This window comes from Ursus maritimus, unplaced genomic scaffold, assembly GCF_017311325.1.
Source record: "Ursus maritimus isolate PB19 unplaced genomic scaffold, ASM1731132v1 scaffold_2, whole genome shotgun sequence".
Classification (NCBI taxonomy): domain Eukaryota; kingdom Metazoa; phylum Chordata; class Mammalia; order Carnivora; family Ursidae; genus Ursus; species Ursus maritimus.
Genome location: NW_024424452.1, coordinates 44,973,615 through 44,978,459, shown reverse-complemented (window position 1 = coordinate 44,978,459; position 4,845 = coordinate 44,973,615). Strand labels below are relative to the sequence as shown.

General features: G+C 45.2%; 1 long non-coding RNA gene across 1 annotated transcript; it reads right to left on the bottom strand.

Annotated features, from left to right (window-relative positions):
- Positions 1 to 838: 838 nt before the first annotated feature.
- On the bottom strand, positions 839 to 2,125 carry LOC103672009. The gene is made up of 2 exons (XR_571052.2): positions 1,498 to 2,125; positions 839 to 1,135 (listed from the first exon to the last, which is right to left on the bottom strand). It is a non-coding gene; the product is annotated as an uncharacterized LOC103672009 (long non-coding RNA).
- Between the last annotated feature and the right edge of the window lie 2,720 nt (positions 2,126 to 4,845).

Sequence of the window (4,845 nt, the reverse complement as noted above, 5' to 3'; positions counted from 1 at the left end):
GGGTTCGATCTCATGACCTTGAGATCATGACCCAAACCAAAATCAAGAGTTGGATGCTTAACGGACTGAGCCACCCAGGCGCCCCGGCCACTGCCATTCTACTTCCTGTCTCCACACTGACCAAGTACTCATAGGAAATGGAATCATCCACTACTTGTCTTTTTGTGTCTTATTTCACTGAGCCTCAAGCCCTCCAGGTTCATCCATGTTGCGAGGCATGCCAGAATTTCCTGCCTTTTTAAGTCTGAATAACATTCCATTGTATAAGGTTCATAATACTTTTTGTTATATTAAAAACTAGGGTCTGGGGCGCCAGGGTGGCACAGAGGTTAAGTGTCTGCCTTCGGCTCAGGGCGTGATCCCGGCGTTATGGGATCGAGCCCCACATCAGGCTCCTCCGCTATGAGCCTGCTTCTTCCTCTCCCACTCCCCCTGCTTGTGTTCCCTCTCCCGCTGGCTGTTTCTATCCCTGTCAAATAAATAAATAAAATCTTAAAAAAAAAACAAAAAACTAGGGTCTGAAAAACATTATGATCTGGGGGCTGCCCTTCATCAATGTGTTTGGGGAAAGACACATGCTTTCTCCATCAGCTGCCTTCCTCATCGATGGACTCCTCGAGAAATATGTTGCATTTTGCACCCGGGAAGGGTTACCACACCTAGTTAGCCTAGTGTTTTCCCTTCAGAATTTCAGTGCGCCTGGAAATTCACCTTTTAAGGAGAAGAAGTGAAGACAGGACAAAGAAGCGTGTGGGAATTGGTGGAAATAAGGATTCCAACATGCAGTTTCCTGCACGGCATTCTCCTGCTTGCTAGATACAAGAGCGAGACAAAGAGCTGAATTCAGGAGTTAGATTTTATGGGACCAGAAAATGAACTTAGGAAACCAGGCTGTTTTTAGTGCTCATTTCTTTTTGATTCTTATTGAGCAGGTAAAGGGGATTGGAGATACACACTGAATTGGCAGCTCCCAAATATTGCTGACCGAGGGTCAGACCACAGAATGACGGAAGGGGAAGCATGGCAGACGCTCTTAGAGACCGGACTAGCTCTTAGAAGAGGCTCCACTCGAAGGGTTTCCCTGCCGAGGGAGTTTTCCACAGAGTCGTTTCCAGTAGGCGAGGTCAGATGAGACCTAGAGTGGCCGGAAGGCAAGGATCCTCCCATCATTTCCCCTCAGAGGCCACTTTCCCCGCTGGCCAGGCTGTGGCCCTCCCCACCAGACACGGAAGAGGCTGTGCCAGGGCCTTTCCCCCAACCGCCTGGGGGAAGACCAAGCTTTCACGCCTCTGACCACGGCAGCCGAGCCCAACGTCAGCGAGGCTCCGGGAGAGTCCTGAGGGACGGGAGGGACGCCTGGAGTGCATCCCCATCGCACCGTCCCTGATTGCTGAGAATCCCTACTCTTCCCCTCTACTTCTCCTCGGGGCTCCCCCGAAGGCAATGCCTTGTGCGCAGCTATTCCCGAGCACACGGTGACATCAGCATGTTAGTCACCTCTTTCTGGCCCCGGGCGCTGGGAATCCTCCACCACAGGAAGCTGCAGATCCTCCGCCCGGTGTTCGAGGCTCTTCGAGTCTGTCCTGTCTCTCATGCCCCCAACTTTCCTTCTAACACCGGACTCTGTCTCTGACTCTTTGCTCTGCCATCGCTCAGAATCTTCTACCACATCCTCCCGCTGGTGGCTCGAGGACTTACGTAATTTAAGGATGGGGGGCGGGGTGCAGGAGACAATGAGCAAAAGGTTTCCTTCGTGGTTTCGGGGACTAGTTATAAAACTAGCCTCCGCTAGAGGGAGACTGCGTCCCACGAAAGAAAAGATGGGCCGTTGCCTTGAGAGGAAGCCCAGGTGTTAACTCATTGGTCTAGCTTTCGCGTTGTAGACAACTCTTTAGGAAAAAACACCTTTGTTTTGAAAATAATAGAATTTAGTTGTTTTTTTTTTAATTTTAGGAATTGGTTTCTCTTTTAAATTAATTTTATAATTATTTAAAATTTTTACATGGGTCTAAAATCAACACTGCAAAACAAGGTATATTCAAAGTTTTATCTTCTATCCCTGTCCTTTCCCCCTTATTCTTCCCTCTTCCTCATTATACTGTTTTTTTTTTTTTAGATTTTATTTATTTATTTATTTGAGAGAGAGAGACACAGAGGATGAACAGGGGGGAGGAGGCAGAGGGAGAAGCAGACTCCCCGCTGAGCAGGGAGCCCCACACGGGGCTGGATCCCAGGACCCCGGGATCATGACCTGAGCCAAAGGCAGACACTTAACCAACTGAGCCACTCAGGTGCCCCTTTTCCCACCATTTTTATGTTAGAAATATGTATACATACATCTCCTTTTTTAGATAAACAAGAGCATACTATTCACACGCACATGTCCTACACCTTGCTTTATTCACTTGAAAGTATTTCTTTTCTTTTTTTTTTTTTTAAGATTTTATTTATTTATTTGACAGAGACAGAGACAGCCAGCGAGAGAGGGAACACAAGCAGGGGGAGTGGGAGAGGAAGAAGCAGGCTCATAGCGGAGGAGACTGATGTGGGGCTCGATCCCATAACGCCGGGATCACGCCCTGAGCCAAAGGCAGACGCTTAACCGCTGTGCCACCCAGGCGCCCCCACTTGAAAGTATTTCTTGACAATCATTCCGTAGTAGCACATTAACTCGTTGCTTTTTTTTTTTAATCAGCTCTAAGCCCAAGGTGGGGCTTGGACTCAAGATCCCGATATCAAGAGTCGCACGCTCTAGCCAGGCGCCCCTCACTGCCTTTTACGACTGCGTAATACTGCTTTGGGTGGCGGTACCACAGGCTTATTGACAGTCCCAGCTGTTACAAATAATGCTGTGTTTAATAGCGCATATTTCTTTTCATATTTTTGCTGGAGTAGCTCTGGGATAGATTTCTAAAAGTGGGATTGATGTGGGAGCAAAGGCAAAAGAAAAATTTCCTTACTACTTGCAGCCCATTGACAAGTCCTTGAAACAGGAAAGTGACATTCCTGTAGGAACTCAGCTGCCTCGATGTTAAGACTTTGCTAAGGGCAAAAGGCAATCGTAGCTTAACATTATCCCAATCCCCTAGGATCCTGAACATCTTCTTTAACATACACAAATTCCTCTGGAAATTTCCTTGACCCTACCCCCCCAAGATAGGAGTTGGCAATCCTCCTCCAAGCATACGGCCCAACGATACACATCTGAACGATCTCATGATGAGTGTTTTATTAGATAATAATAAATGACCTTTTCCTAACAATAGCTCGCCCCCTCAAGGTCCTGGGGACCTTGCTTCCAAAATTCCTTAGGGACAGGCTATCCCTAATCCCCTCCCATCTTGAAAGTATATAATGGGCCACTCCTCATGACCCCAGTGCTGCTCTTTCTGCCCACGGGTCCTGTCCCCATGCTTTAATAAAACCACTGTTTTGCGCCAAAGACATCTCAAGAATTCTTTCTTGGCCGTCAGCTTCGAACCCCAACCACTTCTTACATCAGGATTGCTTAATAAAAAGGTGTTGCTGGTTGGGCCGCCTAGATATTGCCAAATCTCGTATTATGGTGGAGGTCGTCCCAGTTCGCACTTCCGCGCTCGGTGTATCAGAGTGTCTGTTTCCTCAGAGCCAGGCCACAGAGCATTAGACAGAACACAGTAGATGCACTCCAGTCCCGAGCGTGAGATACATAGCTCCACGCCGTCTTAATGTGTATTTTTTAAAGTTATGAACAACGTTGTACATTTTCATATGGTTAACAGCAATTCCCTTCTGTCCCTGTGATATGCCTGATTATATCTCTAGCCCAGTTTTCTATAAGGTCATTAGGATTTTTTTCTTCTGTATTTTTAGTTTTTTTTAAATCAGTGATATTCTTGGTCTATAATTTATGACATTTTCCCCAGTTGTCTTTTCACTTTGCCTTTTGTTGTTATGATGTATTAAAATCTGTCAATCTGCGTATGGAGATAATGATACATTTTGTTTCACTTTGGATCAATGAATGGGATAGATATTAATGGATTTCCTAATTTGTCCATTCTTGCATTTACAGAGTTATCATCCACTTGGTCATGATGTTTTGTCTACGATTTTTGCATGGGGGAGCCTGGCTGGCTCTGTTGGAAGAACATGGGACTCTTGGTCTTGAGGTCATGAGTTCAAGCCCCATGTTGGGTCTAGAGATTATTTAAATAAATGAAACGTTAAAAAAAAGATTTTTGCATCAATATTAATAAGTGCAATGACCTACCCTGTTCTTTTTTTATTATAGTGTTTGTCATGGTGCCAAAGTTCAGGTTTGGGAATTCATAAGTCACTTCATAACATGAATTTGGGAGTTTTCCTTCTTTTGCCATGCTCTAGAATAGTTTAGGAACGCTTGATTTTTTAAAGTTTGATAGAACGCCCTAGTGAAACTGTCTGAGCCTGTTTTGTTTTGTAGGAACTCTAACTAGTTCAATTTTGTTTATGTTAAATGGTCTGTTTAGACTTTTTTTTTTTAAGATTTTATTTATTTATTTGACAGAGAGAGACAGCCAGCAAGAGAGTGACCACAGCTGGGGGAGTGGGAGAGGAAGAAGCAGGCTCCCAGAAGAGGAGCCTGATGCGGGGCTTGATCCCGGAACACTGGGATCACGCCCTGAGCCGAAGGCAGATGCTTAAGGACTGAGCCACCCAGGCGCCCCTGTTTAGACTTTCTGTCTCCACAGGGGTCAGTTGTGTTAAATTGGATTTTTCTACAAAATTATCCACTTAACATAGATTTTCAAATATAGTTACATAGAATATTTTTAAAATTTCCTCTCCTATGTCTCTTCATTTCTAATTTCATATATTTGTGCT